Source organism: Anomalospiza imberbis, chromosome 18 (genome assembly GCF_031753505.1).
Source record: "Anomalospiza imberbis isolate Cuckoo-Finch-1a 21T00152 chromosome 18, ASM3175350v1, whole genome shotgun sequence".
Taxonomy (NCBI): domain Eukaryota; kingdom Metazoa; phylum Chordata; class Aves; order Passeriformes; family Viduidae; genus Anomalospiza; species Anomalospiza imberbis.
This window is the reverse complement of record NC_089698.1, coordinates 11197445-11212173: the sequence shown is the minus strand read 5'-3', so window position 1 is coordinate 11212173 and position 14729 is coordinate 11197445. Positions and strand designations below refer to the sequence as shown.

Genomic DNA, 14729 nt, shown 5'->3' with positions numbered 1-14729 from the left:
AGGAAATAGGCTGCAATCTGTTACAGAACTTCAACATGCTTTGTGATCCACAAGAGGGTATCCCAGATCCACAGAAAAGAAATCCTAAACTACACAAACTGTACCAGTCAAAAAACAGACTTGTGGTGAATATGCACAGGCACAGCGAACTCCTATGGCTGAAGGCAGCAGAGATCATCACAGTGCCACTCTTAAGTACTTCTAACTTTTTGTATCACAACAAATAGAAAAGCTCCATGTACAAGTCTGGAAAGGTTTTATGATAGGAGATCAAGAATTCTTTTTCTTTTTTTTTTTTTTGGTATCACATCCATGGAAAAAGTAACACAGTCAACACCACATAAATCTTGACTGGCTCCAACCTTCTAACTCTGAAAACAGCAAAGGCAAAAGGGGTGGAACACTGAACCTCTAACACAAAGTACCAGGTAATTAACTCCTTTATATTCTTAGATTGTCATTCACATCGTAGCTAAAGCAAGTAGTGAAGAGTACAGTCATGTGATCCATGAGCACCTTAAAACATTTACTAACCAGTAATCCATGCAGTGCTCAGAGTTAAGGGAGGCTGACATCCATTGGCATCAGCACCAAAAATAAGAGGAAAGTTACAATCAGTGCTCATCTGTTTGGCTTATTTATTAAAGCAATCAGAAACTTAGAAAGAAACAATTCCAAACATGGAAAAAGAGTGGTCTACTGTTGCATCTGAACAAATAAACACAACAAAAGGATCATTAAACACGTGGAAACAAGATCTAATAGATAGGGAAGAGAAAAGAAGGTGGAAGGAACACCAGAATTTACAATGGAACAATTAGAGAGACAATCAGTGAGAGATATCTTGCAAATCAGACTGAGCAGAATTGATATTAATAGATAAGGTGTGCACTGAGCCAGTACAAGTGGCACAGGGAAGGAAAGAAGGCAGCAAAGCTGTTACATCAGGCAAGCTTGTGTAGGCAGAGAACCCTGTCTTGTTTCTCTGCCATTGGGCTCCATCAGTGCAATCAGGAGTCCCCAGCTGCTTCTGCACCAAGCTGAGCATCACTGGACGTTCAGAATGGTACAACAAAACTGCCTCAGTTTGCTGCTTCCCAAGATGGAATAGAATGAGGTTGAAAACCAGCCCTGACACCACACAACAGAGCACCCCCAGGCTGTGCCAACCCTGCCAGAGCTCCAGAAGCATTTGGAGAACATGCATAGGCACAGGGTGGGATTCTTGGGGTGTCCTGTGCAGGGCCAGGACTTTGAATCAGTGATCCTTGTGGGTCCATTCCAGCACAGGATATTCTATAACCACAAAGGTGTAGAGAAAACAACATCTAGAAAACTTGCAAACAGGTACATCAGCCACAGTTTCACCCGTGAATGTTGCTGACATCATTCAACCACTGGAAAACAATCATTATTCCCAGCTGAACAAAGCATCCAAGGCACAGCAACTCCCTGCTTCAGAGCAGAATTGCTCTCTGCCCCATCAATGACACAAAGGATGAGGCAGTCACAAACCACCAGCTGCAATGCCATTCTCCAGGAACTGAAAAGTAAATTGATTCCCATGACTCAACTGCTCAAATCAATACTCACCCTCCCCCACCTCCTGTACACACACAGACCTTTTTCTTCCTTTAAAATAAACAATATAATCTCCAAAGTTCAGGAGCATTACTGTGCTTGATGTGCTGTAAATACACTTTTCAGGGGAAAACATTCTCTGCCTATTACTTTATCCAATGAAAAATTTGTCATCAATTCTTGTGAATCTGATCACTGACAACCAGGGTGTGACAATTTTGCACTCACGTTCTTCACCTGCTGGAACTGGTTCTGAAATTTTATGGCAATTTATAATTTGAATGATGTCCATCAACACAACATTCCAATATGTAGGTTTACAATCCTATATGAAGCACATAAAAAACATAATCTCCCTGGGATATGGCACTGTCCAAAGCTATGACATCATGCAAGAGGCAATTAAGGCCACTTAAAGTAGATTCTTAAAGAAAATTAAGAATTGACAATTGGCTAAATACTAAATCATTAATAACTTCTTGAGAAAACAGTTTGAAGCAGCAAGAGCAAATGCATCCATTAACAAGGAGAGAAGTAGCTTAATCTCAGTTCACAGGTAGTAAAAAGAAATTCAAGCCCTTTGTGCAGACTTGCAGGTGTGAGTTACAGCCTGCTGAGGTATGTGAGCCATAAAGATACCGACAGGCAAAACACTCTGAGGCACAGACATCAGCAATGGAATGTGCTCCTGCATGGGCACTCAGGGAAAATGCCTTTATTTGCATATATAACACGACGATGGACAGCCTGGGTTTTGGCTTTTTTTAAATCCAAGAAAATCCTCTTTATTAAATTAGTACCAATGGCAGCTTCAGATATTGCTGCTCCTGCAAGTGAAGTAACAACACAAGGAAAACAATAACTACCTAAGCTTTTGCCTCTGGGTTCTATGTGATTTGTAAAACTGCACATCCAGTTCAATTAATCCTGCTCAAACATAGCTTCTGATGGCTGCTAAGGATAACAGTAGCTATTTGTCCACACAAATTATGGATTTGGGACCTAGACTGTAGTGCTCCCACCATTCACAAATTTGTTTCTCACATTTGCAACACCCAGAGCAGAATATTTGCTGCCTAGAACTACTGAGCTCTTTATTTCCCAAAAAGCCCAAACCCACACACATATGGGATCAATTTACTTACAAAATGTAAGTGTCATCAGTGAAAGACATCTTGAATTATTTCTCCTTAGCAGTAGAAGAACAACAAAAACAAATCTAAAGTCTGTATTTCCTACTACTCTCATCATTTTAAAAACATTAAGTCCCCAAAGTCCATCTCTTTTTTTGGTGTTTGACCGCGATTCCAAGTCCTTAAAGCTAAGGGCACTTGGTGATCCTTGCACAGCCAAGCCCAACATCCCAATGACAGCTGCCCTGGGGAGCCCAAAGATGTGAAGGAGATGGAGCTGATGTGTTCCACGGGGTTGGCTCTTGAAGGTCACCTCAAACTTTCACATGTACAGTGGATAATTTTTATCAAGTGAACTATCAAGTGATCATCCCAAAGGACACAGAATTGCAGAGATTGCAGGGAGGCAGGGGCAAAGTGCTCTGACTTTCTCGTTTATTGTTCTTTTTATAGTTTAATGAATTAATATATTTAAATAAATATAAATAAACATACCTCCGTATGTAATCTTCATATAGGATTATATTATATATAAAAATCTACATCTTTATTCCTTCCTCTAAAATTATCCTGAACTAATACATCTATTCTTATTTATAGGCTTATAAATTTTATAGTTAATTTATAATTTACTTTCTATCTAATTTTATATCTATAAAGTTAAAATTCTTATCTAACATAAGAATGCTGTATTTATTTGTAATGTCACTGTATCAAGTCCAAAGGTGTTCTGATATCATTACTCTTAACAACACTATCATAAAAAACAAGTACCACAGAACAAATTTTTCTCCACAAATTTTATGGTTTGGGGTGGGGCTTTTTTATTTGCACACTTTTCCTGCACAACCTAATAAGAATAAAAAGATAATACAAAGATAGAGCAACCATCTCATGCTGTTCTTTCAATACATCAATGGATTTGCAGGAAAAAACGAGAAAATAACTCATTAAGGAGAGAAGAGTGGGCTGGGAAGTACTCTGTTAGCTGGGCTACAGTGTCTCCAGACACAAGTTTTATTCAAAGTTCTCGAGTTTATTGCAAAACAAGTTAATTCCACAATCCAAAAATATGCTTTGGGAGCACAGATCCTGATGTGCAGTGGCAGTGTAAATAATACTGAGTGACCTTTCTAGTCCCAGCACTGAAATCCATCCTGTCCCAATGGGTATCTGCCCCATCCTGCTTGGCCACGAAGTGCAAAGGTAAGTCCTGCAGCCTCTGCAGTCTCTCAGCAACAGCACCAGTCTGAGTCACAAGTCACAAAATCACCCACTAGGAAGATGTTTGTAGAATCTTTAGTATTAAATCTAAACTACTTTAACTCCTATTACTACTGTGTGAGGTATGACATTTTAGAATCAAACATAAGAGTACTGGTTCCAGGTAGACAGAGAGTTACATCTTATAGATGTAAAGCTATAGAGCACCTAAGTGATTTGTGTTAGCTGCTTAAAATCCCAGAGGAATTTGCTTTCTTAGAGTAACTAATGATGACTAAATCCTTGGGGGTTTAATGAGCAAGATTTTATTTCTCTGAGTACAGTACAGAGTGAATACTGTGCAAACAAACTTCTCCAGCAGATGGAAGCATTATTCAGCAAAAGCTGAGCTCTCACAGGACTGTCTGTAGGTGTCCTGCAGCACCACAAACCTCCACTGCTACTCACAGAACTTCACCATGTACAAACCCCAATGCTTCACACTAGAGGAAAACAAATCTGTAATTCTGTACCACTTGAGATCTCCAGTATTGCTATAGCACAGCATACGTTATTTAAATATTATTTAAATTATTTAAATTTTTATTATTTAAATATTTACAGAAACCTTACATTGGTGAAAGTCCAGAGACAGGAAAAGCTGGAGTATGAATCATAAAAATGTGGATTTCAGGTAAAATTTACCAAAACCCCATAAGCTCTACCAACCTTTCCCCACACCTCCCTGACAGTTAAACAAACACAGTCTAGTTTCTTGCTTGCTTTCTCATATTTTACCAGTAAATGTCATCCAAACATAAATGTTTAAAATGTACTTAAATACAATAACATCAAATTGCCAGGTAGAGTGTTGAAATAAAACAAACTCAAGTTCAGGGGTCATTCTGAAACTCAGTTAACAGAAAAAGTAACACAAGTGGCCATTAACAGTAGGGTCAAATATCCCTCCAATTACAGAATCAGCAACATCCCAGACTAGTACCTACAAGGCTGTTCCAGTCCATTGAAGCCCAGGAAAGGCCGTGATTACTGACATATTTTACAGTGATGCAAGTCCCTTGGCTCACCATGAACAGAACAGCCTGACTTGCAAACCCCACCATAGCATGTCAGTTAACTAAACACTGCTTTCAATCTAGAATTGAAGGATTTACACACAGATCTGAAGCATAAGCAAGCGACTATTCATGTCTCATCTGATTGTTGGGAAGACCTGAGCACTGACTGGCTGCTGCTTTCCCCCTCTGTGAGCTGTTTTGTTCCTTGCCATCTGATCAAAAGGACATTGAATGCTTTCAGGTATGAAGCACAACTTTCTCTTACAGTTACCCTGGCACAAAGACTGCCAGTCTTTATTTGTTCAGTATGCTGAACAAATAAACAGTCAATCAAACAGTACTTGTAAAGCATAAGGAGGGGAATCCAAAATAAACAAACATCAAAAACCCCCAATAATCTCTATCCCCTTTCTTCTCCCCATAACTAAGTGGAAATTCTATTCCCTGCCCAATGAAGTTACATTTCCTCCTCTGGATTTTCCTCCTAGTTCTGCCAGAGCTGAGCTGCTACCCCCATTCCAGCATCCTCCCAAAATTTCAGGAGCCCTGGATTGCAGTCAATAGTTCAGGTGCCCCTAAATTCCTCAGTTACCTGGCCTGACATCAGCACACTCCATGGCTTCTTTGACTGCATTCCGGTTTGCAGCTCCACAACAACTGTAAGGATTTTGATTTTCAGCCTGAAGGTGACTGCACACAGTGGGGCCAAAGAATGGCTCGTTCCATGAACTTCAGTGGGAAGTTTGTAACTAGTTTCTAGTGAACTCCAGAGCATCTGCAGGGGTACTGAGGGCAGAGACTTTATTTGATATGTGGAGGCAGTCACACTCACACATGCATGACCTGACTAATATGCCCTAGACATGAAATTGCAATTGCAGAAAACTTGGAAAAGCTGTTTTCATAAAAATGTACTTATCCACAGAGCAATTGCACGTATGTTTATGTACATACACAAATGCTGACAGAGGTACAGATCTGCACATCACAAACAGTGCTAACCACTGTTTACATCCCCACATCCTTACATGAATCACACACGCTCACTAAACTTGTTCTTCAGTACCTTTCTCATCTCTAATAGCTGCCTCCTACTTTTTATTTAAACTCTGCTTCACCTCTCACATAGGATGTTTCTGGGAACTGCTGGAATTATTAAAACAAGACAGGTACATGTCAGCAATGATGAAATAGAAATTGGGAAAGGTAGGAAAGAAGTGGAAAACAAATTACAGGCACACACGGAGCCTGGTGCAGATGCAGCAAGCTCAGGCTGTGACATTCACTGTTACAGCACCTCTGATGTCTGCTGGGATAAATACTGGGCTGGGCTATTTACCTCAGAAACCAAGGGAACCAAAGAGGAAAAAACAAAGAACAATAGAAACTGCAATCCCATCTTATGCAGAACCACAGGGCAACACAGCTTTTCTCCATTTTGGTACGGTTTGATGTTCACAGTAACATTCAACAGTAGAAACAGGTGGGCAAGATCCCAGAGACCAATGGAAACAGCCCAGCCAGAGAAGTTCCAGGACATAAAGCAATGGGGTCTTTGAGTCACTGGCAGCCCTCCCTGGAATATAAAAACATAAATAAAAGTCTCTTCTTTATTCCAGTTTATGGGAACATTTCCTGGCACCCGGCAGATGACAAACCCTTTTTCCCAGTTACCTCAGCCAACTCAGTAACCATGGCAACTGCCTCCAGTGCAATGACATCATATGGTTTCCTAGGCAACCATTCCCAGTGCAGTGATGTCATGTGGTCACCATGGCAATGCTCCATGAGGCCAGGAAGAAAGTACTTTAAGTGGGAAGATAGGTCAGAAAGGACAAAAGAGGGTTCAGGGAAGAGCAGGATAAAAGATAATTGAGGTAAAAATATGAACTTTGTAACAAGGATAGATGCAAGGAAAATGAATGGATGGACAGATTGAAGGACAGACAGAAGACAAAAAAGGAGAAATTTTAAGTAATTTTAACTACAATTTGTTTTTAAAAAAATCTTACTTCTCTAATCTCTAATATGTTATTTAGGTCAGAGATTCTGAATCAAAGCATGCGTGCTCACAGGAAGTTTAAGCATGGTTCAAACACTGATTTACTGGAGGGACTTCTGACAATCCAAAAGAAACTGTGAGAAATCTTCAGAGAGACACTGAGGGAAATCACACTACACAGAATATATAGGTACATTTTCTAATATATTTCCATTCTCTGACTGATTACCCAGGGCTTTGTCACAGCAATGCCAATAACCAGGTGCTGCTGCCACACCTGTACAGGGCTTGAGGAGAAGATCCCTTTGCCCTCTTCCTTCTGCTCTTTGTAGTTGAAGCCACAATAATAAGAACCTGGCCAGCTGACAGATGAAAATGTGTTTTCCTTCTACTGAAAGCTCCTTCAGACCCTCATCAAGATGGAAGAGTGTCCCTTCTTTTTAATTTTCTAGATCTTCTTCCAGTTCCGTTAAACTCCCAAATATTTGAATTTACTGAGTACAAATACCCGTTCTACATTCAATCCTGTTTTAGCTCTGGCCAGTCTCAGCCAGCAGAAAATGTTACTGCCAGCTTTATGTTAAATGGCTATAAAACCCCTGGGAAAAAGCTTCTTGGCAATAAAAGGCCAGCATTACTGATACACAGGGTTTTATCTGTGTATACAGCCTTGAGTGCAAGATAAAGTAACAAAAAGCTCTGCCTTCTGAGGACAGCCTGCAGGCTAAAAGCTTAGGGCAATGTTCCTGAGAAAGCTTTCAGGTCTATCACACAGCATCCTGCATCCAGCAAGGCATCCTCACATAGTCTCTCTAAAGCAAAACCTCAGTGTAGTTTATTCAGCACAATTATTGCCCTCCACCAGTCTTTTCAGATGGAGTTAATGTAGACTCAGATGTAGGGATTGTGATTGCAACATTGCAGCTCAGTAATGCAGGGTTGCAGCTGTGACATCTTCTACTAAAAGTGACTTGTTTTTTACAGTTGAAGATGAACCTCAGCTGGTCTATTCAGACCAAAACCTTAAATAATGTGGAGCTTAGAAACGTAATTTGAGCACGGCTGTAGATGAGACATTTGTCTCAGACTAACCCACAGAGTCCCTGGCAGCAGTGCCCACCAGCCCAGCTGTCTGTACAGTTCAGCACAAAGGAAAAGAGCACATTCCTACACAAAGGACTTTGTACAGTTTGTCACAAGGAAACATTTTTGTACCTCAAGACCTCATGCAGATTGTTGCTGTTACTCAGATAGCAGCATGCATTTAATATGCCAAGCACTTTCCAAATCTCTACAGAGGCAGGCATTAGGGCTCATGAAGTCCGACTCCTTCAGAGCAGCCCACTCAGTAAATCTCCAAGGGGTTTCATTGCAAAACCCTGCAGTCATCAGGCTGGAAATGTTCCAGGTGCTTAATCACACACAGCAGAGGGAGAACTGAGAGAGGGAAGAAAAATTCTCAGAGATAAGCAGAACTAGGAAGGATGTGGTGGCCGAGGGAGAGAAACAGGAAAAGGGGAGGAGGAGGAGAGGAAAGGGAGAATAAATATCTCACGCTGTTGATGAGCAGAAACACAAACACCAGAGACAGACACAAAGAAGGCCAGCAGTGGTTCCCCCAAGTTATTCTTCTGTCCTCATACACTTCCTCCCTAAATCAAAAGATATTCATGGAGCAGCCAGCTGCACATCTCACACAAAAACCAGGCTAAGCTGGGCATTCCATACAATCAACAGGTCTCACAAACCAGTTACATCTTCATGAAGTTATCAGAATTATTTCTGCAGGGGAGTGGAAGGACAGCTCAGCAGGGTCAGCACAGAATTAAGGAAAATATCTGCTGGAGAAGAAAAGAAGTGGGAAATAGGTGGTGAGGACTGTTTTGGTTGTGGGATGGGTTTTTTTCAGGTTGAGCTGTGAGACTAAAACATCTGCATTAAGCTATGCTTCAGGCTGCAGTCTTATTCCAAAAACTAGGAATTTTAAAGAAATGTGGCAAAATACAAAATAATGTCCTTTTTTGACTTCTGATAAATCTCTTTGGTGAACAATGATATATGACAACATTAAGTAAAACAAAATGCTGACAATTTACTTAAAAGGGAGAAAGAGGAAAATCTAGAGTAATAACTAATGGCCAAGCAAAAATAAATCTGCTATAAACTGCGTTGCCTTAAATAATAAAGATTAATATGCACAAATATCTAATTCATTCCCACAGTAAGTGCCATGCTTTACAAGTGCACATACAAGTTCTAGGTTAATTAAGAGTAAGACAAATTCTGCTCTGATTGATATAAGACAGTAAAGATCACACATAATAGAAAAAATGGTAACGTGCAGCTCACCAGTATGGACAAAGTATTATAGTGAGAAATAATAGTAAAACTTTGCAGTAGCTATCCCAGAAGCTCTTAAAAGCTTCAGCTCTCAGGCTAGTTAGCCCTAAAAAAGTAATTTATTTAAAAAAACAAAAGTTGAAATAACTGAGAGAAAAATAAGACTTTTATTCTATTCAGTAAGAAATAAATTGTAAGGTCAGAAAATATATTTATCACAAGGAATCAGAATATAAGTTGAATAAAATATCTCCTGGTTATGCCTTACTTTGTATCAGCCCATCCATCTGCTAATTAGCACCGAGACATTATTGTGATTGTGGTAGGATAACAGGATGAATAATTCATTATACCTTACCCAGAGATCTGGCACTTTAGTGGTTCTTAATCAGTTCCTAATCCAAGGATTCAGCATAATCTTTATGGCAGAATTAACAACATACATACACACATAATGTGTTTAGTAAAAATTTAAAGCAATTGTTTTAAACCAACTAACAATGGGATAATAAGCTCAGCTTCACTAACCTAAAAATAAGTTAATTCTGTCCCCTTTTAGCCTAGGTTCGTGGCCAATCTCAAAGTGAGGAAGTGTCAGCTGTGGAAACCCAGAGAATGACTCAGCAGTGGTGCCACAGCATGTTCCTCTCTGAGCAATGTTGGGCTCTGATGATACCAATGACAGAAAAAGTCTGAACTTCCCAATCCTTCCATACCATCTTAGAGCCCAGAGGGGCTTCATAGGTCTTGTTTCAGAAGAGGAAAACAGCAGTCCTGAAAAAGCTTGGGGTGGCACGAGAGAGCAGAGATGTCTCTGCCCTTTAAGGACACGCGGGAGTCTCACTCACCCCTTGGACAGCCAGCAAACACTTGGAGAGACCTGGGCCATTTCCTGGCAAAGGCAGGCCCAGCCTTCTGCTCCCTGCTCTGGATCGGGGATGCAGCGACAGGAACAGAGATGATTGCTCCAGGGCGGCTCTGGCTGCCATGGAGACAGGAAGCCACTACAGATGGTGGCCAGGCTGCCCCAGCACGGAGCCCACACCTTGCATCCCTCTGGGTGGTGCTCTAAGGCCCCACACCCTGGGCAGGTGTGTCACTGGAGGAAAGGGGCTGTACTTCACAACCACCCGGGATCTGGCTTTTTTCTGAGAGTCAAAACAAAGACAACACGGACAAGCACGAGTTTTTCCTTGCAGAGAGAGAACACGATCCATTTTACTCAGCAGGGAAACCAGTTAATCACTGCCATCCATCTACTTCTCTGCCCTCTGCAAGAGTCAGATGCTCTTTTGTGCTGGAAGGGCACAACAACAGTCACAAAGCCTGTTAGGAAAATGCTGCTCTGCCAACCCCCTGCAACTCCTGCTTCCTTCCAATGTGTGCCTTACGTGCTTGGGAAAGGAATCAATGCTTTTCTGCCATCCCTGCTCTTTCAGTAGCCTCTGCTGGAGAAATCCCTGCATAAAGGACATTCCTCAGATGGTCAAACAAGGATGCAGTTCTCTAAATGCCACAATCTTTATATACAATTGCTGCAAATATAATAGGCTTATATTTCTAATAACGTATGTTTATTATAATTTATAAATAATTATTATATTTAATATTTATAATTGGCAAAACATCACTGAAAGTCATATGGACAGTATATTTTGATCTGTTTCTTCTCTTAGACGTGTTGTTAAAACACTTAATTCTTCAGAGGTGGAAGAGCTCAACTATTATTAGATTGAGTCCTAAAGTGGAATCGATCACAGTATCAAATTATGTGAGAATAGCTCATACTAATTTGAGTACATCACAGTACATAAGTGATTTTTTAATGATTCCCTCCATAAGAAAATATATATTAACTGCTGAAGTACTCACAGTGCTTTGCCTTGGTGCACTCTGGGGTTTACAAAAACCCAACAAAATGAAAATAATTCATCTGGCTATAATGTTTGAGTTGGGACAGACCAAGCTGGTTCATAATCATTACTTAAAATCATTTAGACTAACATATAAGACAAGTAACACTGAAGATTCAGAAAAATGTGTATACTTGAAGTGTATATATAAATATATATATTTAAGTGTACTACTACATTTCTAGCTATTCAATATTAAATCACAATTGGCATATAGGAAAGCCATAATAAACACTGTTATTTCTAACAGATGGTTGTTTTTAACGTCAATTAAAAATTTACCTGGCCTGACCTCAGTATTCAGAAAATATCTTTGTTTTTCTCAGAAATCACTAAGGCTCAGACACTAAACCATCTGCATCTATGGAACTTCAAGTACTGTAGGCTTGTTCAGAACAAGATCTAAACATCCTCTGTCAATTATGTAGATAATCAACTTCACATTCTTCAAAATCTGCCTCTGATTTCAAGGAGCTGCTTCAATGAACCTAAGATCTATCCAAATAGGTTTCTTGTGTTGTTGAAGTGGTTTAGCCAATTTTTCCTCATCAATTATGTTAAATTAATTCAAATGTGTGGTGTGGATAGAATTTCAAAAAACCAAGGATACAAAGCACTTGAATATTTTTCTTGTTTTCTCTCTGTCCTTAAACTCAAATTGGTTTATTGAAAGATTTCCAGTTGGTCCCAAGCTGACAGAAAATGTTTTATAATGCATAAGGACATCAGTTTTCACCCTTCTAACTTCCATTATCACTAAGTCATTCTCTTACATGATTTAAAATACAGCCAGGCTTTTCGTTTTCCTCAGTGTGAGGCGATGTGAGGCGAACTCACAGAATTTTTTTCTAGGTGATTATAAAGCAGCCTATTGCAGCTGCTGGAAGAGGCCCTGACTGTAGGTTAGGGAATCCCCTCATGCTCCTTTGGAAATAGATTGGGCTCTGGAAGTCGGTCCACCCAACTTACAGATGTAGATCACAGGTGTGAGTATTAAGGATGGAAAACCACTGCCTGAAGTTACAGGCGAGGGAAAGGCAATGTGGAAAATCTCTTTTCAAACCCATAGTGAGACCCAAGACGTAATAGAGTGAATGGTTACTTACCAGAGGAACTGTGGTCCTTTGATATGTGTTACCCATGGACCTCCAATCTCACCTCTCTTCTTAAGGTTTCTGCTTCCCTAGAACCTTCACATTCTCAGTGCTACTGCCCATGTGGAAGAACAGCCTCTCAGTACATAGTTTAGTGTCCCACATTATGCGCATATTTTGTTCCAGTGGTTCAATGGGGTGTGGGTGTTTTTGTACTCTGAGAGATGAACACAACCATTTCTGTGACACTTGAACACATTTGAGCAGACTAGGACATAGACAGAAAGTATCTCTCTCCCTATAAAGACCACACAATTAATTTAAAGGCTGACTATGCCATAGCTTTCAAGTTCTTTAAACATCACAGAAAATTCTGCTTTACTGTTAGCAGCTGTCAAGTTGCTAAAAATTCAAGGATATACACAGGCCTTGTTAATATTATACCAACACCCTCAGAATGACTGAACCTCTCAACAAAGATTGCCTGTGAAAGACATGAAAATTGTGGTTTTGGGCAAGAGTAAGGCTCAGATGGACATTAACAAAAGCCTCACCATGTCAAGAGCAGCAAAGAACCTTTTATGCCTTCAAGGACACATAAAGAAGTCCCTCCTGGGGACAGGGGGAAAGTCACTCAATTTTGAGTCTTTCCATTGGAATTACCCTGCTTCAAACAATGTTGTGAACTTCAACTAAGCACCTTTGGTGAATACATCTGGTGTTTTCAAACAAGAAATTTGGCATAGCCTGGGATTTTATTTATTTTAGAGAGTGATAGGCAGAAGACATGAGTTGGGAGTCACCTATGAGAAATACCAGTTCCAAAATACCTGAATCCTGTGGTCTACTGAAAAATATTGGAATAAACATGTGCTATTCATCAGCTTTGGTTTCCTCCAGATCAATGTAAGGATTACAAAACAGCATTTAGCAATCCCAGGGCCCAGGATATGAAAAAGCTGCTGAAGTGTAAACAAGGATATGGATTGCATTGGAGCATTTGTTTCCTTGCTCCACAGAAAACTCTCTTCTAACTCCTACCAAAACACAACCACAAAAATATGCTCTGCATGTCACTGGCTCATTCACTGACAGCTGGAAAACATGGGAGAAGTATCTGCTTTCCTACTGGGACTCCAATTCACTGCTATACACAGCATCATTCTGCAGAATTGCTTTGCTCTCCACCTGGGATCCTAAGCACCAGGGCAAGAGCCAACCTTCAGCTGCCAGTCCAGAGATGCCAGACCTGCTGACTCACTTGCAAACTACATGACGCTCATGGTTTTGTGATAAAGGGTCTGCACAAGACAGTAACTAAAATGAGAAAGGACCCCTTGGCTTTTGAATTAAGAAAATTAATAAAAAAGGTAACAAAAAGACAGGTACTTCTATCAACAGGGAAATTAAACCTACCGACTGCCAATATTTTATTAACCATCCAGAGTGTTTCTATGTTAAAAGGCAATCTTATGGCCAAGTGTTACCTTGGTTCCATGGGGGCAGTAGGAAGGTGTGTACCTGTATTTTCACCTTTTTCAGATGTTGCGTTACTCTTACAATTGTTGCCAATTTTACTGATATAATAAAGCTAGAATTATCTCTAGGATGATAGAATACATAAATGCACACAAACCTACCATTAAAAATTCTAAAACTCTGGATACTTCAAAAGAACCAGTGCACTACTTTTAAAAAATATGAGCAGTCGTTGCGGGTAATTCTGACCAGCAATAATTATTTCTGTAATTAAAAACTACCAGTTCTGATAAATGAGAACTTACATGACCTTTGAGCTAGCTCAGGTGCCAGTGGCAGTCTGGATACAGCTAACTTCTCCTGCTTCTGGGACATAGCATGACTGAAGTGTCTACAGCACCAATAAACGTACATGTACTCTAACTGTTGGGAGAAAACAAAAACAGTGTTAAGTTTGTGGACTAGATTTAAGTGAGCTAAATAGAGAAAGGCAGTCTTCAGCAACAAGTATTGCTTCTGTTTGAAGCAGGTAAATATGAAATAGCTACTGGGGTATTCACATGTAAAGCTGATTTGGAGAAAGAGCTTAGAAGTTGCAAACACAAGTCCCTGCATTGATATGGTAAGTTATGTGCTTTACAACTGTTCAGCAGCTCTTGTACTGAGCAAACAACTAAATATACCACCTTGGGAAACTCCACTTTAATAGAGGTGACCCCTACTGCAGGTGCTTTTGGGTTTTGTGGGTTTGGGTTTTTCTTTTTTCAGCACACTATGTTGTGTTTTTGTGTTGTTTTAGCATGTGTCAACTTCTCATTAAACTTTTAATTAAGAATGTTTTAACCCATCAGTGACGTGTTAGATAACTCTATCTCTGCTCTGAACAAAAGACAGGACAGCTCATG

General features: G+C 40.1%; 1 protein-coding gene across 1 annotated transcript in view; it reads right to left on the bottom strand.

Annotated features, from left to right (window-relative positions):
• Positions 1 to 5861, bottom strand: part of SLC5A1 (solute carrier family 5 member 1) — a 42218-nt gene extending 36357 nt beyond the window's left edge. Inside the window, exons 1-2 of the mRNA XM_068209066.1 lie at positions 5589 to 5861; positions 5152 to 5208 (exon numbers count right to left, since the gene is read on the bottom strand). The gene's annotated coding sequence lies outside the window, so the exon portion shown is untranslated. The remainder of the gene's footprint in view (positions 1 to 5151; positions 5209 to 5588) is intronic.
• Positions 5862 to 14729: the final 8868 nt, after the last annotated feature.